This window comes from Anabrus simplex, chromosome 13 (genome assembly GCF_040414725.1).
Source record: "Anabrus simplex isolate iqAnaSimp1 chromosome 13, ASM4041472v1, whole genome shotgun sequence".
Lineage (NCBI taxonomy): Eukaryota > Metazoa > Arthropoda > Insecta > Orthoptera > Tettigoniidae > Anabrus > Anabrus simplex.
This window is the reverse complement of record NC_090277.1, coordinates 3,154,337-3,180,425: the sequence shown is the minus strand read 5'-3', so window position 1 is coordinate 3,180,425 and position 26,089 is coordinate 3,154,337.

Genomic DNA, 26,089 nt, shown 5'->3' with positions numbered 1-26,089 from the left:
TTGGCAAAAGGAAAGCCAACATACTGCTCAAGTCAAAGGTCGCTTTTATTATCAATTACAATCACGCATTCCACAGAATTCCCGGTTCACGAGAGGGTCATCATACTCACGACAACATATCACTAATATCATTCGTTTGCGCTTTAATCATGCTCTTACTCCCCAATATAAATTACGATTTCATCTGTCTAATTTGTCTAAGTGTACCTGTGGTGAAAGCGATGGAGATGCGGATCACTTGATTTTTTAATGTCCTTTAACCCTGTCTGCACGCTAGAAGCTTCTCGGCAGTCTTGCACGTCTTCAACATCCTTTTCCTACCAATGTTTCCTGTTTGTTGCATACCGTAATCCTACCGCTGATACGATTGACGCGATCAGTGTTTTTCTTGATGATTCTAAACTTGCACTATAACACAATGTACTGTCATGCCTATTACGTTTGACAGTATACTCCTGCTTCCACTGGTGCTGGAGTGTATTCGCCGAGATTGATTTTTGAAACATACATTGAAATGCTACAGGTGTTATGTGGAATGTTGTTTTGCCGTATCGGGAGTGTATTCATTATAAATCAGGATTTTTGGACCGGGCAAAGTTATAGGAGCCCATAACCAGCAGAAAGTGGAAGAAGAAATATATAATTAATACAGTGAGTTGTGCGGCTATGTTCCTAACTTAACGGATATTACAAGCGAAAAAGGCTAACCTTAAGGGCGAAATAAGGAACGAGACCCCTCAATATTGAAGTAGAAGAAGAAGAAGTAATTAGCGGTGTACGCTTCTGATTCCCACTTGTCTCCCGTCTCCCGGTAAGTGCGCACGCCATGTATTTTCTGTCCTGTGTGCTAAGTGTAATAGTTCGTCTTAGTCTCGTTCGCGACATCGTACTGTACGGTTGGAAGTGTTCGAGGTTTCGTGTTCCGTGTCTTGATGTTGAGTACCGACAGTGGAGGTGATGAGGACTCGCAGCCCGCATCAAATCGTTATATGGAACGAGAAAAAGTGGTGAACGTGGTTACAAGTGTGACTGATAGTTCTCATAATACGTCTTCTTCGCAAAATTCAACCCGACGCAATAATAACACTACATCTCCTGCTCAACCTACTAACAATATTGCATGTATTTTGTACCTATTTAACCACCCACGCCCTATATGGTTTTTGTTTCATCAAAAAAGGTAATAACATTGGTAACCTTCAGCCTATGGCTATTGGGCGTTTACTACATGAACGTAAATTTCCTGTCAAATCCATTCAATATAAAGGCTGTAAACGGATTCCTTTCACTCTCCTAACAATGCTAATGACTTTTTGTGGAAAAAGTTTCTTGATACACACAAGCTACATGCCTTTATACCTCACTCCAATATCTTACGAATAGGCATTATACGAGGTGTAGAAAAAGAGTTAACTGAATCAGATATTCTTACTTTACTTAAGACCGATGTCAAAGTTCACTCTGTTCATCGCCTAAGTCGTAAAACACATCAGGATGGTCAGGTAATATATCTACCTACTGGTTCAGTAAAGATTTTGTTTGCTCGAAAACATTGCCAAAATATGTTTCAATCTATCAAGTATTATTGGAAGTCAATCCCTTTATATTCTACTCCATTATTTGCTCAAAATGCCAGCGTTATGGTCACACCATACGCAATTGCCAGTTTAAAAACTTTCGTTGCCGGAACTGTGGTTTAAATCATGCTACCTCAGACTGCCTTGGCAATGTCAAATTATGTTTACATTGTAATCGGGAGCATAAAACGGGCTCATCTGCCTGTGCTGTCCATCAGTGACAAGTAGAGATAAGGAAACGCATGTGCGTTGATAATATCTCCTTTTCGGAAGCTTCCGCTATACAATTTCCACCTACTTATTCTTATTATTGTAACATTCAACAATTTCCTCCCCTACCCATTCAATACTCTCCTCCAATACCAGAAACGCCGCGCAAACATAAATTCACTCAAGTGATCGTCTAGGATTTTGCCATCTAAGCCTCCTCCCACGTTTGGTAGAGGTAGATATCTACAGATAGTGCAACCCACTCAATATTCTTGCCCCTTACAATCTCGGCCACCTGTGCAACCCGCACAGCATCAACAACAAACGGGTAACACACTTCCACAGCTGGAACATGTTCAACAGAGTGTTCTCAATCTTCTAATGCAACTTACACCACTAATTGGAGATCACCCCAATATTTTACCAGTTATTAGTGAACTACGAGAAAGTTTACACCTTATCTTTAATAATGGTAGAACGCATTCTTCAATGGAATGCTAGGAGCCTACAAAAGAAACAATACGAACTAAAAATTCTAATGCAGGAAACATCTCCTCATATACTCGTTCTGCAAGAAACTTGGTTTTCCCATAAAACTAACCTTATTTTCCAGGATATTCTATGGACCGCCATGACGGACCAGGATTTGATGGTGTAGCACTTATGATACATAATTCGTTATCATACACTCAGTTACATCTGCAATACATAATACCCAACACACATGCCCTGGGACGTATATATCTTAACGCATACGTTCTAAACTTATATAATCCACCAGATAATTACATCTCATTTGTACAAAGGTTCAAATTTTTAAATCAATTTCCATCCGATAGCAAACTCCTTCTTCGGGAGATATCAATATACACCATACTCAGTGGAGAGCTTATCTAGATACCTCTAAAGGCACACAGTTCATACATGCTGTAAATCAACATAATCTCCTGATTCTGAATGATGGTTCCCCTACCAGGCTCACTCCTCCTGGTTCGATGCCTAGCGCAATCGATATATCACTTTGTCGCAACACTCTTGCATCTATAACTACGTGGATAGTACTAAGTGACACTCATACAAGTGATCACTTTCTCATCATCATTACTTATGGACTTGGGTATGCACTGACTGAGCAAATGTCATGGGATAGCGGAGCACTGATGCGCAGGTGTGTTCTCTGCGCACGACACGCCCCCTGTTCCAGCGGCAGTTGTATAGGAGACCTTGTGAGCAGTGGCTGTGCATGTGAGAGGTGTAACATGGAACGTCATCGTGAGATGACACCGTTCGAACGGGGTATGGTGGTCGGTGCCCGACGGATGGGAAGTGCGATTTCGGAAGTGGTACGGGAATTCGGCTTCACACGATCAACCTTGTATAGGGTGTATCGTGAACGGGTGAATGCGGGTGTCACCGTCCACAACAGACGAACGACCGTCCGTCCAGCCACCCTCGATGACCGTGACCGGCGATATCTGAGACCGATTGTCAATAGTGACAGACGGGCAACCGTGCAACAAATCACGGTTCAATTCAACACAGGCCGCGATAGACACGTCTCCCAGTGGACACTCCGTAGGAACATTGGTTCTATGGGGTATGGGAGCCAGCGCCGCACACGCGTGACACTGTTAACCCAACGTTATCGGGCACAAAGACGCGCATTTGCCGCAACTCACTTCAACAATTGCGTAACGTGATATGGTCGGAGGAATCACGATTTCAACTGCACCATGCCGATGGGTGGCACCGTGTATGGTGTAGACTACATGAAGCGATGGATCCCGCCTGCCTCGAAGGTGTGCTCCAGGGCGCTGGTGGCTCTGTTATGGCCTAGGGTGCATTTTCCTGGTATGGAATGATCCCCCTAGTTGTTTTGGAAGAGACTTTGAATGGTGCGGTATGTAGAGCTGCTCGAGGACCATCTCCACCCATTTTTGGCCTTCTTGCGCCCAAACGGTTCTGCGGTGTTTCAAGATGATAATGCGCCGCCACATCGCTCCCACGTCGCCCGGGAATGGTTACAGGAACATGCAGCGGAGGTCCAACGACTGCCATGGCCAGCCGGGAGCCCTGATATGAATCCTACCGAGCATATCTGGGATGTCCTGGAACGCAGGCTCCGTGCCATGGATCCTGCACCAACGAACAGACCAGCATTGGCGGCCGCTCTGCGAACGATTTGGTATCAGCTGCGTCCAGAAGACTACCAGAGACTTGTTAACTCACTTCCACGGCGTCTCACTGCACTTTGCAGGGCCAGAGGAGGCCCCACACGCTATTAGGTGACCATGACATTTGCTAAGTCAGTGTATTACTAAACACCTCCTAAACACCAATACACGGGTCAAATTCGTTCCCGGCAACATTTCAACGCTTCGTAAATTAAGTCCTTCATGATAACCAAATTAGAGAAATGCCCAGTAACAGAATTATCCTATCAGTCAATTCTCAACATAATATCGCAGTATCTTGATCTATACCATCCTTTATAACACCGCCAAACACCATAATAACTGGTACCTCTAGATTAAAGTGGTGGGACTCTAAATGCCACCAATTAATCCTCAAACGCAAGAGACTTTTCAAAATATATCGTAAAATTTTAACCCCTTCACAATACTTTCATCTCAAACATCATATTATATATATAATTCGCTGGGGCCATCAAGGACCACGTTAAGTCTTGTTGCATTTGACACTGAACTTGGCCTTCTTCAGAGCCCAAATTTCCCTCATTCTTAGTGAGTGGGCCTTCTTACGCTCCTCTGTCCAAGGGGCACCGTGTCTTCCCTTCGGTTGCTGGTCTCGGTTTAGCCCGTTCGTCAATATTTTCTTGCGGAAGAGATCTCTGTTAAGGGCGTCTTCAGCTGAGATATGTAGCATTTGCAGGTCTTCTTTGGTATTTCTAAACCAGGGAATTGTGGTTTTGGCGTTTGAATAAAAAAGTGAAAGATTTCTTTAGTTAACTTTCTTCCGTCCATTCTTTTCAGATGACCGTAAAATCGTGCTCGTCTTTTTCTGATTGTGTCGGTAATTTTCTCTATTTTGCTGTAGACTTCCTTGTTGGATCTCTTTTGATGGATTCCATTTCTGTACTTTTATCCCAAGATTCCTCTCATAATTTTGCGTTCTCTTTTCTCCATTTCTTCAAGGAGTCCTTGTTGGCACTTGGAGACAGGGTTTCGGCTGCATATAGAACTACTGGCTTTAGAACTGTTTCATAGTGACGTATCTTGGTGTTTTGGGAAAGGCATTTTTTGTTGTAGATTGTGCGGGATGTTTGGTAGGCTATTTCCAGTTTGCGTACTCGCTCCTGAAGTGCTTCTTTGTCCAATCCATTTTTCATGATGATCTCACCCAGGAATTCGAATTTGTCTACTCGGGTGATGTCCCCGTATTTTGTATGGAGTTTTAGTGGAGCCTCTTTGATGTTAGTCATTACTTCTGTTTTCTCAAACGATATCTGCAAACCAGTTTGTTCGGCAATTTCCTTTAAAATTTCAACTTGAGCTCTAGCGGTTTCTATGTCGTTTGAGAGAACAGCAATATCATCGGCAAATGCTAAGCAGTCTGTTGCGATCCCCTTGGATTTGGTTCCTATTCTCAATGGACTGTAGTTGGTTTCCTGTAATCTCACCCGCCAGGTTCTGATGATCTTTTCAAGAACACAGTTGAAGAGTATCGGGGATAGCCCATCACCTTGTCGGACACCTGTTTTGATTTCAAAGGAATGCGAGAGACATCCGTGGAACTTCACCTTGGATTTTGTATCTGTCAGGGTGGCTTTAATTAATGCCAGCAGTTTCAAATCAACTCCAAATTCATTTAGGATGTTTAGCAGGACTTCCCGGTCAATGGAGTCGTACGCTTTCCTAATGTCTACAAAGACAGACACATGCTGCTTGAACCTTAGTGTACAATATCTGATGATCGTTTTGAGATTTTGGATCTGTTCAGCTGTTAAGCGACCTTTTCTGAACCCTCGTTGGTATTCACCTATTTGATGTTCGACTTGTGCTTCCAAACGCTCCAGGATGGCAAGTGATAGAATTTTGTAATTCACGGGTAGCAAAGATATTCCTCTGTAGTTGTTGATGTTCTTCATGCTGCCCTTTTTGTGTAATGGATGGATCAAAGCTATTTTCCAATCTTCGGGTAGGGTCTCCTTGTTCCAAATATCTTCTATTTGCTTTTGCAAGATATCAAGTGATTCCTCTGGGGCATATTTCCATAGTTCTGCTACTACTGAGTCATCCCCCGGCGGTTTGATATTTTTGAGACGGGCAATGTGGCGCTTGATTTCATCCCTGTCGTGTGGAATGGAATTTGGGTACCTGAGTAAGGGTTCCTTGGTCTCAATGGCGCTTTGCGGTTTAGAGCAATTAAGTAAATTCTTGAAGTAATCTGCCAGAATGCTGCAATTTTCTTCATTTGACGTCGCCAGTGTGCCGTCCTTTCGCTCAAAGCATAGAGATGGTGGTTTATAGCCAGTGAGTTTGCGTTTGAAGGCCCTGTAGTACTCTCTGCTTTCATTCTTTCTAAAGTTTTGTTCTATCTTTTCAATGAGAGATTTTTCATATTTACGTTTCTCAGTTCTGAACACCCTAGCTGCTTGGGCACGTTGGGTTTTGTAGGTTTCCCAATCATTTTCTGATTTCGTAGAGTAGTACTGTTTCCACGCATTGAGTCTTTCTTGGAGGACTAATTCGCAGGTACCATTCCACCAGACATGCTTCTTGCTTCTCTTGATTTCTGCAACGTCTTTGGCGGCCTCAACAAGGAGACTTTTTGGCGTTGTTAAAGTCACAGTCATTTGGTCTAGCCTTCTCCTGGAACTCCTCGACCCTTTGCCGAAGTTTATCATTGTCGAAGCGTGTGATCTGTTTGGTTGTCTTCCTTGTGTTTGCGGGAATTGGTTTGAATTTGATAAGAGACATATAATGATCTGAGGCCACATTGATGCCTTTCTTTACCTTGACATTCATAATCTCAGGGCTGTTTCTCCTGGAGATCGCAACATGATAAATTCGGAACTCTCCGAGAGCTTGGACGGGAGAACGCCAAGTCATTTGCTTTCTGGGTAGATGGCGAAAGTGGGTCGCCATGGCCTGCAGGTTGTGATTTTCGCAAATGGACACCAGTCTTTTGTCGTTGGGATTGGTCCTTTTGTGAGCAGTGCAATTTCCTATAACTTTCTTGTACTTCTGTTCACGACCTAGTTGGCATTGAAGTCACCCAAAAGAAGCTTGACATGGTGTTTGGGGATTTTGTTTAATTTTTCATCCAGTAGGTCCCAGAAATTATCAACTTCGTCTGGATCAGACTTGTTCTTATCGTTTGTAGGAGCATGTGCGTTAACTAGGGCGTAGGTTTTGTTCGCGCATTTAATTGTGAGTATAGACAATCTGTCATTCACAGGTTCGAAATTTGCAACCGATTTAAGGATCTTGGTTCTAACAGCAAACGCTGTTCCAAGCATCACAGCTCCATTGAGGATTCCTCTTTGCGCTTTGCTCTTGAAAAATCGGTAGCATTCGAATTCAAAAATCTCTTCATCTGGGTACCTTGTTTCCTGTAGTGCCATTATGGATATCTGATTTTCGTGAAGAGCTTTGGTGAGGGTTTTCAGATTGCCAGTTTGTGTAAGTGAATTTATGTTGAAAGTTGCTAGAAAGGTTTTAGATTTTGGCCTGAGTTTTTGACTCTTCGGGGTACACCGAGACGCTCCGACTCGTCTCTAGTATGATGTCGAGTCTCCCCACAGAATCCGAACGAGACTCGTGCGCCGTGGCGTTCACGACGAGGGATTTATGCGAAGATTTACCCCCTGGGGTATGTTTCTTGAAATGTTGTGCCATCATGCTTTTTGACTTGACTTTGCTTTGGACGGGTACCCATCCTTTTACAACAAGGGTTGTTAGCCCTAGAGGTTGCCTCAAGATGTTTTCTGGCTTCTGGTCATTTACCAGTCTTCGCCGTAACCCTGGGAAGGGACCAGTTTTTTTCACGATGGTATTTGATTTCCCTACTACCCTCTGACTCTGCTGGCGGCAGAGCCAGCGAGCTTCCCCAATTCCATTGGGACGCGCCCGATTGAGGTAACCGGTAAATCCCCACCATCTTATTATTATTATTATTATTATTATTATTATTATTATTATTGATGTCTTTTGTTTGTGGCGAAGTTAGGGCTCTTGGCCCTCTCTTACATTTAACCACATTATGAGGCTTGATAATGAATACAAACTTAATATTCAAACTCAAAACACTCTATATAATAATATAACATAATATAGACTAAAACTAAAAGATCTACATCTTAAGTCTAAAATGAACTAAATTAATTCAATATTAACTACGCCACGTGGAATTCATATAATATAACAGTAATTTATGTAAACTTTTGGGAACTATTTACTCATGACATTCACTCACGCATTCACACATAACTACATAATATGGCCTACGTATTCAAGAGGAAATCTTTAGACTGTCCTTTGAAGGTAATTAATGAGGAACAATTTATAATTTCAGGGGGTAAAGCATTCCATATTCAAGCGCCCGACACAAGGAAAGAATTACTGAATGCAGGTGTATGATGTGGAGGTATTGCAATAGTTGACCCAGAATGTGTGTCACGATCATGAAAGGAAGATAAAAAACGGAAGTAAATCTAATGCAGGAGTTTAAAGGTCTCTTCAGTTTCCTATTTTGTTCATTGGCAGCTTCCAGCAACACATCACAATACGGTAGTTAAAAATTGGAAGTATCAGTGTTTGAACGAGTCTTATTTTTAAGTTGAGAGGTAATACGGTCTGGTGAATCTTAAGGGGATGAAGTGATGAATGAACTTTCCTGCATACACAAGTGACATGCTCATCCCAGTTCAAAGTTTCGTTCATGTCAGGCGTGTATTCAATGAAAAACGAAGACAAGCCTTGAAAACTTTTAAATCCTTCTTCCATATACATATTTCTGCATTTTAGTTATGGAATGCTATCCGTGCTCTCACTAGGGCTTCCACTCATATCCCACGTTCTCATATCACGTCGAATATTTTTAATGAATTTCTAACAACCCTTAACTCTTTCAAATCGTCCACACCAGGTCCTGATTATACCTCTTATGCTATGTTACAACAATTACCGATCAAAGCCCTACAAGTGCTTGTTCAGTACTTTAATTTTGTGTTAACAACTATGACTCCTTCTCCGGAATGGAATGACCACCGCTCACAATATTAGGGGAATAATCTTGGTATCTTGTCTACGCAAACTGTTTCTCCAACGACTTCTATGGTACTTAGAGTAGTATTCCCTTCTTCCAAAGTATCAGTATGCATACTGTAAAGGTTGGAATGTTCAGGATGCGATTAATATGCTTATCATTGATATATTACTAGCTAAATCTAGGAAACAGCACACTATTGTAGGTATTCCTAGATATACGAGGAGCCTTTGATTCACTCCCCCTGAATATGTTACGTGATGTGTTATTACAGAAAGGAATCCTGACCACTTTCATAGCTCATCTACGCCATCTGTTAATATATCGCACTCTAATCTTCAAACCTCGTCAAGCTAATGTCGGCCTCCCTCAAGGTGATATATTCAGTTGAATACTCTTTGCATTATATTTATCCGACCTTGAGCAACTTGCCCTCCCATCTGCGAGAATTCATATGTATGCTGACGACACAGTTATCTATTCTTTTCCAAAAAGATGTGGATGTTGCTCGAAATTGCATATCAAAGCTCCTGATTAAAGTTTAGTCTTGGTTACACACTCATCGGTTATCCTTATTTCCCGATAAATGCTCTGCGGTAATTTTTACTACCAAGCGTGTTTGTAATTCAGAACCTTTACTATTCGATACATATGAAATTCCCGTACGTTCGCATCATAAATATCTTGGCATTATACTTGATCGTAAATTACACATTACCCAACATTTACAACTCCTACGAAACAGTACTGCCACATATATTATCATAGTAAAAGCTATTATTCGTCGTTCCTGGGGAGCTGATCTTGTTATTGCAAAGTTAGTATACTGCTCCACCATCCGTGCTCGCTTGAACTACTGTGCACATATTATTAATCTTGCATCACCATCTTTCCTTCAATCCCTCAATACGCTACAAAATCAAGCGCTACGAGTTTGTTTTGGTGCATTATGTACCACTCCTACTAATGCATTATTGGTAGAAACTGGTGACCCTCCTCTTCTGCTTCGAGGCAGATTTCTTGCATCTATATATCATCTCAAACAACTTCTCGTGATCTCCAATAACCTTGTCCCCTAAATACAACTACTCGCTTAATCATTTCCATCACCTCTCACACAAAATTGCCGAGCCCCTGCCTTAATTTGGGTATTTGAGTCCGTTTCCTCATTTAAACCTAATATTATTCGTAGTCATGTGTTACCATACTATTCTGAATCCTATGAGGTGATTCAATACACTCTTATTATTATTTTTTCCAAAGAATCACCCTTCTCTATGCTCCCTTACCGGCTTTCATATTTTCCTCTATATTCTAAAAAGTTCGTATTTCATTCATTAATGCAGGTAACAATATTTATACTGATGGAACCAAAAATTCTTGTGGTGTTGGAGCTGCTTTTTGTTACGAACAAACTCAGTATGCTGAATTGTATCATTTATCGTCACATTTTTCCATTTTTTCTACAGAACTCCTCGCCATACAACAAACGTTACTCTACATAAAAAAATCATCTATAGAATCTGCTAATATATTTACTGACTCTCTATCCGTACTCCAAACACTAAAATATAATAAGTCTACTCTCAATTGGTATGTATATAACGTAAAGCACATCCTATTTAATTTACATCAATTAGGTGTCCAAGTCACATTCATTTGGATACCGCCACATAAAAACATCCCAGGTAATGAAAGGGCTGATCGATTAGGAAAAGAGCCTTCACTATTAGCTACAAACCCAGCTACATTTTCTGTTCCAGCCTCAGATTTCATATCTCTGTTGAAATCACAACAAAAACAATTATGGCAACACATATGGACAACATCTGCACGTGAGAAGCGAAATTTCTCTCATAGTCTACAACCACTATACCTACTACTCTCTGGTATACACTCGTCGACATATCATCAATATCTTACGCCTTCGCTTTAATCATGCTCTCACACCACTATATAAATTTCGATTTCGTTTACAACATCATCCCCTATGTAATTGTGGATCCGTAGATGCCGATATCAATCATCTCTTTTTTCAATGTCCGTTGTATAACTCCTCTCGCCGCTGCCTGTACTCAAGCTTAACAACTTTAAATTACCCTTTACCCACGTCAGTTGCATGTCTGGTATACAAGCCCTCTCACACAATAATAAGTATATTAAATCAGTTCTTAGATCACTCTAATTTACAACTGTAATCCTTCATAACAATCATAACTTGACATCATTCAATTATTTCATAATATTTTCCCTCAAGCTCGTATACTTCATAATATATATATGTCCTCATCTTGACTTGCATCCCCTACAACGCCAGCTTTTAACCCACGCCACATAGCTACTGTATATTGTCCACTGCCTGCTCGATCTGCATCCGATGGCTGCTTATACTGCCTGCTCATTACAACATTTTAACATGGCACTAATTGAAACACTCCGTTTACAAATATCCACAGCAGGTGGCAGCACCAACCGGCTCCAGACCTGTCGGAATGAAATAGCGGGAAATAGGATGGACTGTACTTGTTTTCAGTGAAAATGGTGTACTGCTGCGTGCCTTTCTGCAAATCAAAGAAAGGGAAACCAGAATGCCGTGATATTTCATTCCATGATATACCTTCAAGTACACAATTGCGTCGAAAGTGGTTAAGTATTATATCCAGGGAAGGAAACAGCAAGGGAAGGAAATGGATTCCTTCTGATTATTCCGTGGTTTGCAGTCTACATTTCGTAAATGACGATTTCAAAGTGACCAGCAAAACGCGAAAATTAAAAACAGGATCTGTACCCAGCCCTTTCCCTGATTATCCAGCTTATAAACAACCGCTAATTTCAGCGATGATTAAGAGAAGGGATTCAAGCACAGAGACGTCGAACAAGAGCTCTTCAAACACCATTGCAAAAAATGGTAAGCGTAAGGTTTGAAGTATTACATACTAAATAATATAATGTCTGGGGACACTGTACTGTTAATGTGAAGGTACAAAACAGAATAATATGCTGTCATAGATTCCATTGTCCGCCTCCGTGGTGCAGTGGTTAGTGTGATTAGCTGCTAACGCCGGAGGCCCGGGTTCGATTCCCGACTCTGCTACGAAATTTGAAAAGTGGTACGAAGGCTGGAACAGGGTCCACTCAGCCTCGGGAGGTCAACTGAGTAGAGGTGGGTTCGATTCCCACCTCAGCCATCCTGGAAGTGGTTTTCCGTGGTTTCCCACTTCTCCTCCAGTCAAATGCCGGGAGCTTCCTTCACCCTTCCTTGTCTATCCCTTCCAAGGCCCCTGTTCAGCACAGCAGGTGAGGCCGCCTGGGCGAGGTACTGGTCATCCTCCCCAGTTTCATCCCACCGACCCAGAGTCTGAAGCTCCAGGACACTGCCCTTGAGGCGGTGGAGGTGGGATCCTTCGCTGAGTCCGATGGAAAAGCCAACCCTGGAGGGAGTCTTTTGCTAGCAGTATAAAATCGTGTCAATATACTGCTCTTTTTATTACTATTATTATTTACGCAAGTAGGGCCTATTTAGTTAATTGGTTAATTCCAGTGGCTCGGGGGCTGGGGTGTGTGTGGCATCTTCAGCATTAGAAATCATCCTAGGTAGGGCTTTCATCTTCACAGATATGCAAGTCGCCTAATAGGCTGTCTATTATTATTATTCCCTGAGTATGTACTTGATTTACTGGAAGATTTTCGTGAGCCCCCTGAGTCAGTGTGTGTCACTTCGGAAACTGCTTACCAGGAATTAGTGTGTGGTTATTTAGTGCGTGTAATCGAAGAAAAAACAGAATGCAGCACGTGCTTGAATAACGTTTGTACCTCATTTAATTCATCCCCATTGATAGCTGCGCTAGCCCTAGCAACGATTTATTGGCCTAATGATGAGGCTTCAGAAATTTGTTGAGGTGGCTCTACCGTACTGCAAGAAATCTGCAAGTCTGCTCCAGACTATAAAAAACTATGTTCTAACTTCTTTGTGCCAATGTAAGTTTTTAAAGTGTTTTAGTAACAATAAGCACCAGGAACTTGTGTCAGAAACTGTGGTGGCCAAAGTCGTGAAACCTCTACTTAGTAATGTAGGGAAGTACCATACAGACAAAGTTTCCAGGTTTTCTTGTTCGTCGAAACCTCTTTCTCGAAAAGTGCTGAAGCTATAACTCTCTAGAGCACCACTTTATACGTAAAATTCTTTAATATTTCTCTTACTTTCAGATTTTAAATTTTGCTGGTATGCATATCTAGTTATATTCACGCGGCAAATGGGTACGTTTGGTGTTGCCATCTAGCGGCAGATTGTTTGTAAGGCGTGTTACACGTTTGAGTATGGAATGAGCAGGCAGTTTAAGCAGCTATCGGATGCAGATCGAGCAGGCAGTGATATTGTCATCTGTCCCCCTCCCCAATCGCGTGTACACTTTCATTGCCGTAATATTACCACACAGTCACGCCCCTTGGTTATTTGTTTACGATATCAATAACACTTTCCTCCCTCTATGTCCCCAATACAAGTTGACCAGATATTAATTTCCCTTTCCTACTTATGTAGACCCGATCCTGTTTGTTGTGTAAAAAGTCGTTGAGATGGACTACTCTAGCGTGAAGATTAGTATACCTTGTGTCCCTGTGATTTTCCTATATCTCCTAGTCTTATATAAATAATCTACTCACTGTCAGTTGTCTAGGTGCTACGTTTTATAGTGCTTTGGAACCATTTTGTGCAATGGTGCATCAACTGCACGATCTCCTTAACTCCATCTACTCGTACTTGTCAGTCACAGAAAATTGCGAACAGCAATGATGTCCTGCTTTATAGGAATTGTGTGCGAGTATAGAACTAGTACAATTATATGTAAGTATTGTGTCTGGGTAAAATAACGAGCCCAAATCCACTTCAGGAACAAGAAAAATAATAGTTCGTCTTGGTTGTCCCATATGAATTATGACTTTTATCCATGTACAGTAGTTAGTTGTAGATAAGTGAATTATACCGGATGTGTATGTATATACAGCCGAGAAACAACGCACTGGTTATAAATTTGTGAGTAGCGCTATTAGCTATTTCTGGTTTACTTTCGAACTGGTTGACTTGCGATTTAATGTTCCTGTTCTTTTATTGTTGTATTGTGCATCTCGGACATACTGCGGCAGACTGTTTCGGTGGATTGTGCTGTTTCCCTTAAGATTTTCTATATCAGGTAATCGCAGTTTCTTACGTTTTACACTGTGTCTAAACCTTTGAACATGTTGCTAATAAATTTGGTGTCTCAGTCTTCTACTTCTCCGTAATTTATTGTTCAGTTCGGATTTAAACACGCCAAGAACAGGCGCAGGTAATTCTGTTTTCCAGCCGACTGTAGGCTCTTTACATTAAATATTACCCACCTACCAGTACCGTTCTTAGTGAGATTACATGCAAGTTTGTTCCAACGTGGTAAGTTACCAAATTGATTCTGAATAGCCTGCTCGTGCGCAATAGTATACATGCTGTTCCAACAGAAATTCAGAACTGGTTCTGAACTACGAGTTCCGAATTCATGCTGTTCTATGTACATTTAGAACCATTTCGGAGCCAATGCCAGCAGTTCTCATTCAATACCAGGGGCTGCGTTTTCTATACATGCACATATAATTCGACCAGTTAGTGATGCCACTACATACAGTACTTCCCATCTGAATAGTGAGGTCTTCCATCAACCGGCATTAAAGATTTTTTTAACAATTCGTAGATGGTGTTGAGACGGTTCACAATTGCCATTCACTAATTCCAACAAACAAACAGTTCTGGAAGCATTCTGATTCGCGTATGCTCATTAAGATAATTTTGAAAGAATTCCGTACCCAATTCAGAACTGTTGGAACAAAGTAGTTTATAGCCAGTTCGGAACTGTTTCTTGTAATGAAGGATCTCATAAGTAGTTCGGAATTGTTTGTTGTAACAAAGGAGTTCATAGCCATTTCAGAACTGTTTGTTGTAACAAAGGAGTTCATAGCCATTTCAGAACTGTTTGTTGTAACAAAGGAGTTCATAGCCATTTCAGAACTGTTTGTTGTAACAAAGGAGTTCATAGCCATTTCAGAACTGTTTGTTGTAACAAAGGAGTTCATAGCCATTTCAGAACTGTTTGTTGTAACAAAGGAGTTCATAGCCATTTCAGAACTGTTTGTTGTAACAAAGGAGTTCATAGCCATTTCAGAATTGTTTGTTGTAACAAAGGAGTTCATAGCCATTTCAGAATTGTTTGTTGTAACAAAGGAGTTAATAGCCATTTCAGAATTGTTTGTTGTAACAAAGGAGTTCATAGCCATTTCAGAACTGTTTGTTGTAACAAAGGAGTTCATAGCCATTTCAGAATTGTTTGTTGTAACAAAGGAGTTCATAGCCATTTCAGAACTGTTTGTTGTAACAAAGGAGTTCATAGCTAGTTCGGAACTGTTTGTTGTAACAGACATACAGTATATATTGTAACGTTATGAATAATGGTTGTAACTTTTTGGATAAAGTTACCAGTGAGTACCTGGTTATCCTCTTATCAAATAATTTGTTTCATCAATGAGGAATCCAGCTAAACTGCTACTGAACTCAACATATTGTGTGGTAGCTCTTAAAGGGGCTGCTGACCCAGGTGAGGACTGTGCATTAAGAGAACAATTATGCTTATAAAAATACCTAAGGCACAGGGTTTACACACAGTTGTCATTAACAGCCAGGATGATGTACTGTCCGCACACTTTATCTTGATGCATTTGTGTACGGGGTGTGGAGTAAGGAGGGAGCTGTCCCGGTATCGATAGTGCTGCCTGGTGCTGCCAACTGAATGAAAATGAAATCTGAATTGAATCGAGAATATGATCGATCGATATGAAATTTCTAAACCGTTATCATATTAAGCCAACAACTATGTCACATACACATTATATAACATTATAAAACATATATCTCGATGCGAATCTTGTTCCTAGCATGAATTTTATACTTTGACTTTGATGTGTAAACAACAACAGTACCAGTACGTAAAGTTTACGCCAGATGTCGCACAACGATGCTTAAGCGATTCATAGTTTGTGTTTCAAAGGTTGCCAATATGAATCTCGAAGATCGCCGAGGTCGACCGATTCAGCATTAGGATGTAAATGCACCAAGATAAAGTGTGCGGATAGTACATAGTTTGTAAGTGTGATGAATAAGACTGGGCTCCCCATTTACTACACGAATTTTTGTGGATTGAAAACAAAACTGTATGAACTATATCAGAACATTCCTAATAGTGACTTTCAAATGTATATTGTAACGGAATCACCTCTGGACTCTACTCTAAAGACAGTGAGGTTTATATTGAGCAGTACAGAATGTTCATAGCCAATAGAGCTGGCAGAGGGACAGGGTGGGGCGTTTGTATCTTCACAGTGGTTAAAACAGACCATTTGTCGTGCATGTTGAGCAAGAAATAATAGTTTTGAAGGTTTGGTTGTAGAATTTTTTTTTTTTTTTTTTTTTTTTTTTTTTTTTGTTACTATTGGCTTTACATCACACTGACACAGATAGGACGTATGGTAATTATGGGGTAGGAAAGGGCTAGGAGTGGGTAGGAAGTGGCCATGGCAGCTCTAAAGATAGTTTCCTGTGCCTTCCCATTTGCACACCAGGCACACCTTACTCAAGGCCATGGTCACTTAATTCCTGCCCTTAGCCATAACACCTTAAGTCCTGTCTGTACCAGTGTGATGTAAAACAAACTGTAAGAAAAAGTCATTTGTTGTATAGAGGACAAGATATAATGAACTAATTAGAGTACATCTACAGCGTAGCACAGGATAGGATTATAGGGGATGTACATCAAACCAGTAATTATAATCCCAGTGTAGTGGGCGATACGTAAGTTCCATAGTCACAGGCGTTTCACAAGGGGTGTGCAAATTAATCCCAATCTCTAGGTGTGGGATGTTCTTTCAGTGAAATTGTTTACTCCTGGGGTTCAGTTCCCGGCTAAAACTGGAGGTCCGGTGGCTATGAGCACAATATCAACAGTCATCTAAAACTACAGGTTTGTCTACAAAACAGCAATAATATTGTTGGTTGCTCATGTTTCAGTGCCAGGTCTGTGAAAGTAATCTACATACCAAAACCGTCTATACCATCAAACACTATTTAAAATGGACTTGGAAGTAAAAATCAAAGAGGAACCAATCTGCTTTGAGGAAACATCAAATACTTCATACGTAAGTATCATTCCAGATAACTTAATAGTGGTTACAATTAAACCCTTAGCTGTCATCTGCGTTTGACTGATTACATAACTCTACTTTTATCTGTTGATCAGGAAATGTGTGTATATCTTGCTGTCTTTTGCTAAGGCTTATATGTATTTGTATACTAATCTCAAATTCACTAGATATTTTTTTATTTTTACATAAATGCAGAATTTACAAGTATGCATCTTTTATTTTGCACAGCATGTCTGAAAGCCGAATTCATTCATTAGGTTTTGAGGAAGGAGTGAGTTTCTCTTCATCTCTTGTCAGGAAAAATGGCAGTCTGAGTGGCTCGGGTTGTGGGGGGCTTGCCTTGCTTTCAAGTTGTCATATTAAATCCTTTATCACCCTGATGATTTTAAAGGCGGTGTTGGTGTCAGTAATGAGTGTAAAAGGAACATGGGACATTCACTTCTCGCTGAATTAAAACAATAGATCATTACATCTGATGGAAAGGCCACTTATTCAAGTTGTGAATGTCGCTTTCAAAGCTATATATAAACTGCTTACTGGATGAGTTGGCCATGCAGTTAGGGGTGCACAGCTGTGAGCTTGCATCTGAGCGATAATGGGTTTGAACCCCACTGTCCGCAGCCCTGAAGATGGTTTTACGTGGTTTCTCATTTTCACACCAGGCAAATGCTGGGGCTGTACGTTAATTAAGGCTAAAGCCGCTTTCTTCCCACTCCTAGGCCTTTCGTATCCCATCCCCGCCATGAGATATATCTGTGTCCATGTGATGTAAAGCAAGTTTTAAGAAAAAATTAAAAAATACATAAATTGTTACTCATGTATTCTATTCAACAAAAGATAATTTGTATATCAAATGGGTCTACTATACAGACAATTAATATCAGCTCCGAGAACAAGTCAAGACTCAAGAATACTTGGTTATTATAAGGACATTGGCCTAGTCTAACACCAGTCACAACAGTTTTAATGTGTTATTTTTGTTTCAGTTTTAAATGTGTAGTCAGACATTCATCACTGTTTTAGATTTAGGTTTTACTTAAGATATACCAATTTCTAATTTCTTACTGGTGGTTATATGTAAGCATGTATTTCCAATTTGATTAAGGCTGGAAATGACCTAATGTAGCAAGGTCAAAACGAGTACCAATTATATAAGATATTATATTAATCTAATGGTACTGAATAGGTGGTGGACCTTTCTCTACCCTTTGATAATGATAAGTTGAGAGTGAATTATTTTTTCCAGAAACCATGACCTGCTATATTGTAAATGCGATATTAAAATTTTAGTATTGTAATAATGTTATATAATGTTATATTGTCAGGAGATGGAAAACGTGATGTAGGTCTTTTTTTACTATTTAATTTAGCACATGAAAAGGATACCACATGTTGATATACCAGTGGTATTTTCAGAGTTGTGCATTATAGTGCAGTAATGTTATTTTTGAATCTTACAGAAGATTGATATGGTGAAGCTTGAAATGCTGGGAGTTTATATGTGATGTTTGCTTAGGAAATAGGTGAAGTGACTACGGTAAAGTAGGTTATTCCCTTTCAAAGAGGGCTCATTCTTTCATGGTTTCATTTGTTTTGTTTTGTTTTCTTTGGGCTGTCACATAGTGGTGAAGTAATTATGTTTATTCTGTGAAGGGGTGATCTAAAGCAGCCTTGGTTTATAAAAATTTGCATGTGGATGTAATTATGCACAAAATATAAAGAATGTCTATGGATGATACTTGGAATCAATAGTTTAGTATGAGAAGCATTCTGTGAGGTTATATATATTTCAATCTAGATTTTTGTGTACTATTTTTCCAGTAAAAGGCTCCATACCTCAGGCAGCAGTATGCTGGCCTCTCGTTGCTGGGTTCTGTGGTACAAATTCCTGTTAATCCACATAAGATTTTAAGATTGTTACTTTACAAAGTACAGGCTGGACAAGCTCTTCTCTAAGTACTCTGGCCTTTCCTGTAATCTTTCACTCCAATATAATTTAATTTGATCTGTCAGTCAATAATAATTGCCCCAGAGGAGGGCAACAGGCTTTGGCAGCCAGCACAGTTCCTCTCCTCACCACTAGATGCCAGCATCATTCATTTCATTCATGACCTAGTTGAACGACTGGCAACAGGCTATGTATTTTCATTGTTTCAGTAAGTTCCTGCATCTTGTCTTTGGTATTGTACAGTAAGAAATGATGTGTAGATAGCGGGGTGCAGTTTTAGCTTTGTGGTCTGTGCTTTCATTCCCTCAAAGTCTCTCTTGCCCTTTGAGCCACTGAATGTTATTGAGGTTATTTACATGAATGGTTTTATTTCTTATTGTAAGAGTAATGCATTCTGTGTCTGTTTGAGATAACAATTAAGGCTGCTTGGGAGTCTACAGGGATAGTGGCAGCGGTCGCTTGATGGGTTGTCTGGAATCTAATCTGTGACAATCAAATGATGGAGGAATAAGCATTGGAAAGATATAAACAAGATACTATAAACTCATAAGGACAGTGAGGGAGACAGGAGAACACATGATAGGGGAGTTTATCGATCCCAGTTCTTCTGCATCCATGTCTTCTCAGTCCCCGATGAGTTCTCCTTCCCAGCTTCAGCATGAAAGAGGGCTTTAACACTCGTTCAGGAGCTATCTTGACAGATCTTCTGTCTTGAAGCAGCAAGCAAGATAAATAGGGAGGAAAGATAAGATAACGATAAAATAGAGGAAGTAAAATTTTTAGAAATGGAACAAACAGAAAAGGTGCAATAGTTATTGGAGAGGAACAAACAAGCATCACATGAAAACAAACTCATAATAGGATGAGCATAATTACAGTTTAGTGTGGGAAGAGGGTTCAACATGAAGAGGAGATGAGAATGAATACAAAAACACAAAAGGATGATGACAATTTCCACGTTTTCATACACTGCCAAAGGCATTTTCCATGCCAATACCAACTCTACATCCCTCTCTTCTGAGCCCCAACAGGCTGGTTTGTGCTTCCCAGCTTGATCAGGAAGGAAGACGTCAGCACTCATCGAGGGTCCACCTTCACAGTTCTTCACTCTTGATGCGGAAAACATAGGATAAGGAGAATGGCAGAAAAATACAAGAAAAAAAGGAAACATAAGATAAAGATAAAATATAGCTGGTTAAAAATAAGGAATACAGGAAAATATTCGAGAAGTGGTAACTTGTTGAACAGGGTCATCCAGAAGCTGTGTCTGTATTTCATAATGTAGTTATCAGTACCACCTAGTGTGGACTTGTATAGTGCCTGTACTGCATCCTCTGCCTCATGCTTCCACCTGTGTAGCTCAAGTTCATTTACTTGGTATTACTTTTCTAGTGATCTCTCGTTGTTCATGCCAGGCTGATTGACTCAGTTTCTATTCTGGCTCAGTCTAGTGGTATTTGAAGGCATCATCCTAATATCAGTAGTTTACACATCTTTTCACTTATTTATTTTGATACATTGACCTGTTTTCCGATGATATCTATCTCTGCCAACCACCTAGGAACAAAACATTTTGTTGGTAGTAAAGGAAGAAAACAGGCATAGTTAATTTTTTTTCACAGTAAGAAGTTTTAATTGATTTATCATATTCTTCCTTCATTTATTAGTTTCACACAGTGTCAACCCTTATGCTAAAGCATTATTTTACACCACCCCTGTACTACGGGCTATGGTGTTACCCCTCTCTGCTTCTATGTGTGAACAACATATTTAGAGGCAGTACAAGGCAAGAGAAACAAAACAGAGCCTATCAAAACATAAGAAGTTTATCACATGATAAACATGAAAAGCAAGAAACTCACAAGTACAAGGAACATTATGTAACAGACGTACCTTTTGAAGGCAAGTGAACTCCAGAAATACCCTACTGAAGTGGTGGTGAAAACAGGCCCATTCCCTGGAGAATAAAGAGGGTGTGAACAAGAACACAAAATTAATTGTAAGGTTTGAACAACAATGCAAAATGGAATGTAATAATTTCTGTACCTTTGCCTAAATAGAAGATTTGAGATCACCCATTACCGTTAAACAATAGATTTTATAAATTAAAATAACTTGAATAGTGCATTTGAAATGGTAAATCATGACATGATTCATGATAAGTAAGATGAAAATTATGAATTTCCTTTAAATTGAGATAATGATTAGGGATCCCTTGACAGTTGAATTTGAACATAATTCACAACTCATGGTTAGAATGTGATGAATATTAAAATGGAGAATCTTTAATAAGCTCCCAAGTCACTGAAACCAGGAATAAGGCAGAAATAAATAAAAATGTTATTTAGTAGAAAAATATTTATAGTTGAATACTATCACCAAGAGAAGCTCACAAAATCTAAATCCTAAAAACTTCCAACATTTCCCGCAATTAAGGAAATAAATTTATGCCCACCATCACAGACACATCATTTCATTCTCATCACACCGCGCAGGTTGCCTACGGGAGTCAAATCAGAAGACCTGCATCTGGCGAGCCGAACTTGCCCTCGGACACTCCCAGCACTAGAAGCCATACGCTATTTCATTTATTTCAACAATCTATATCCAGTAAACAAAAGGCAATCCACAAAAATAAACAAACATATCCAATAACAGTGGGAAGACAGATACATATTAAACATAGCCTCCAAAGAAAAGAAGGGCAGACATGCTAAGGAGAAGCATTACCTGAATGCAAGAAAATCATAAGAACATAGCATTATTGGAGATTCAGAATGACTGAAATGCATTACATGGAATTTATTAACTTAATATATAATATCATTACTTAAGCTGGCGCAGGAAATGAGGTCACTAGGGACAGAAGTAGGCACATGGTCAGAACTTCCCTCATGCACAAAATAAATTGAATGTAACCTTTATAATACAGTTCCAGACCTAATTAGTTAAGCTTTCTGTATTCATTTTCATAAGAATTTTTGTATTTTGAAACTATTTTAATTACAAATTAGGGAATTCTGCATTGTTTAATCAGTATCACAAACATCTCTTTCATTGGTGACTCTTTTATGCATCTGCCAATTTGAGATTGGCATAATGCACAATTAGCTTTGTAATGTCTGCAGGGAAAAATAAATGCCTTGTTTCCTTTGTGGAATTTTCGTTTCGTGTTTTCCGTCTGGCACTTCGTAGATGTCCCACGAGTTTTTCTTATGTTGGACAGACTGGAAGGAGCTTTAATATTAGATACTCAGAACATGTTAATGCCCTTAAATACAATCTATTTTTGGCTGTGGGACAGCATATGCATGATTATAATCACAAATTCATGGACATAAAACAAGATGTGGAAATTCTCAAAGTCATGAACGAAAGACCCCTCCTGAACATTACAGAAAGCTGCTTCATACACATAGATCAATATTTTATCCTAAATAATAATATTGATGACATTTCTGAAAAGCCATATATCCTGTTCGACCTTTTAATTCCTATTTTTAGAAACATCAAACCAAAAAGTCATAATTCAAGTTATTCTATTCACAGCACCTTCCCTCAGCAGCCACCTGTTTTCCCACATCCTTCAGCCCTGCCCTAAACTCCTTCCCTCCCTTCCTTTCCTAGCCCTCTCCTCTCTCCTTTGCCCACTCTTTCCTTTTCTGTGTTCCCTTTGAATCTCATGATCCTATGTCTACTCCTCCCCATTAGTGAGGCACACAGTAGGCCACACACCACATGCTGTAACGTAAGGTAAGTCTCATGTAACTTATGCCATTTGATTTGCACTCTCTTTCGTTTTAGTTCATTAATTTTGACTATCATTTATTTAGGTCAACTTCATGGATGCTGCATTGAATAGTGAATTTCCACCAACTGCATTCTATGAACTACCACCTATTAATCATATCTTCGTGTGCCATTTTTGACAATCTCCATTAGCACTATTCAAGATAATTTTATCAAGTAGTACTAACATTTTAATCTGATACAATGCATCCAAGGAATTTAGAGTCTTATGTTACGTGCTTTGCACATAGTTCATCCTTTTATTACCTTTTAATGCCATTTGTATTAGTGCATTTGTTTTAGTCATTAGATGTATTTGTACTGTTTTATATTATTGCTGATGATGCGCAGCCAAGGCCGAAACTAGTTCCAGACAAGGTTAAAATGTAATATAAACATTGCATAATATAGTATTGAAAAGGTGAACCATTAAAACGTGAGTTTAATTATTATTGTAGTATTGTGTGTCATGTTTCTGCAGTGTAGTTTCCATGTGGTTCCTCCGTCTTTCCCTGTGTAGAGGGTCTGTTTTGTACAGTTTGGTCAGAATTTTTAACAACAGGTTCAGTTTCAATTCCAGAAAACTTAGCTTAATTCGTTCAACATTATAACAGCAAATGTCATTTACATACACCTGCTTCCTCCTTCTTGTTCATCTAATTTTCCACTTGATCTATCCATTGTAACAGTTTCTGTGCATTCTCAACAACCATAATTCAGTATTTTCAAATATAGTCAATATATTTACATAATTCAACATTTCTGGAAATACTAATGCAACAAGCTGCAAGATGAGGGAAAAATGTGACTTAACTGCAAGGATGACAATTACGCACAACAAACCTTCACCAGCATGCAACAGTCGCAGAGTGATGCAGAAGATAAGAAACTTGGAATACCTAGAAGGAGAGACACAGGTACAAAATAATTGTGCAGTGCGACAAAATCAAGACTTTGGGGATTCCCTCACTGCCCCCTGCTGTGAGGTTAATAAAAGATTGCCTTGACAGTAATGCAAGTTACACATTAAACATGAAATCAAAAAGTAAAGGAAGGAAACAGTGGTAATAATGACAAAAAATAGAAACAACTAGCTCCAAAAAATTGTGTGTGGCATACAATTACACATGTGGCTTCAAAATCACAAACATTCGTTGAGGGGATATTACAAACTAGCTAACATACCTATGTTTCGCTACAGTATTCTACATTTTATATGGATTTCTTTGTAAATTACTGTAAACACAGTGAGTAAGGTTATATTAAATTGTATGTCCCTTAGTGCTATGTGAGAAACAAAACGCAGAGGACCCTATACACTGTTTGCAATGTAAGGGGGGTGTTGCAGAGTTTTGATGATAACAGCAGGCCACATTGCCTAACACCGTTCAAAATAGTGTTCAGGGGTTTGTTCCATAATGGCTAACTCACTTGCCAGTTGCCATTAACAATAGAGATGGAAAGTTTTCCATATACAGACAGGCCCCTTTTCCTAATGCCAGTCACAGTTGATTTTGGGAGAATTTAAAATCTCGGGAATAGAACGCTTTTAGGTGATTAGGCCATGTGCATTTGGAGAGTTTTGCCCAGATGTGCCACTTGGGCTCATCAGTTGGATTGGCATGCCCCTCCAAGTCTGCTTAGCAGTGGCAGACCAACTGCATGGTCCGACAGTGTTAGCAACTTGACCTGCTAAAGGAGAAGTGAATATTCCATTTTCGAAAATATGTACTGCTAACAGTCAGTCTCAGCCAGTGCACGTGGGATGTTTGAAATCAAAGCCTTGTACCTGTGATTTGATATCCATGGAAGATTTAGAGGCTATGTGGCTGTGATAAAAATATTGAAAATAATGGAGAAGTACAGTGCTGCCTGCTACTGCATTGGTCAATAAACTATGACACTAATGATGATACCCTCCATGGCTCAGACGGCAGCGCGTCGGCCTCTCACCGCTGGATACCGTGATTCAAATCCTGGTCACTCCATGTGAGATTTGTGCTGGACAAAGCAGAGGCGGGGCATGTTTTTCTCTGGGTACTCCGGTTTTCCCTGTCATCTTTCATTCCAGCAACACTCTCCATTCTCATTTCATTTCATCTATCATTCATTAATAAATCACTTTGGGAGTGGCGACCCCATCGTACTAACAGCCTATATCTGCTTCATTCATTACATCCCTGACCCAGTCAATGACTGGAAAACAGGTTGTAGGTTTTCATTTTCACTAATGATGATAATATAAATATATCTTTCCAGTACCTTTCTTTCAGTAACATGTCAGTGGAAGTAATTCTTGGCTCATTTTCATATAATGACTTCCGTTGCAGTGTGAAATGGGCAAGAAAATAGAGCTCAAGGAGGAACCTGTTCAGCTTGAAGGCACAGCGAGTACATCCTTCGTAAGTATCATTCCTGATTACTTAATATTGATCAGAATTTAATATTCAAAAATTTTCAGAGCTGTAAGTTACAAAGTATTTCACCTGGAATAATATTCAGAGGCAGAAACTCACCAACTTTGAAAATTTACTTTGTCAGATGTTCCATTTTGTCCTATTTTCATAGCATGACATATCTAGTTGCTAGTCTGGTTGGTGTGCTGTGTGTTGTAGCTGTCAATTGCCATCAGATGAGTGGTGAGGGCATGCTGGATGTCATTCATTGTTATTGGAAGTTGTGGATAGTTGTTGACATTGGAACCTTATATTCTTTATTTTTCCCCATGGATTGTTTAATTGTTGGCTACATAACACTAATACTTTTCAGTGTAAATTAACTGAGCAGGCCCTATTCTGTAGAAAATGAGCACCTTCATCTTACCTACAGGGCCGCAGTAAGATTCCCATTGAGTTTGAGATATCAGTACCTGAATCCTAGAGTTGATTAGGAATCCTATCAGTGCTATGGAATTTTTCTTCATTTGTTAAAACTACTATAGTGACATTTAGGTCACTGTTCATGAAGAAATAACTGATTGTGACTGGTTTGGTCATACCATCATGAGAGGATCAATTTCATTATTCAGTATTGATTATTCTGTTCTTTGTCACCAACAGATTTTTATTAATATGTGTATGGGGAGTTTGCTAATTATTTAATTTTACTCATCTTTCCT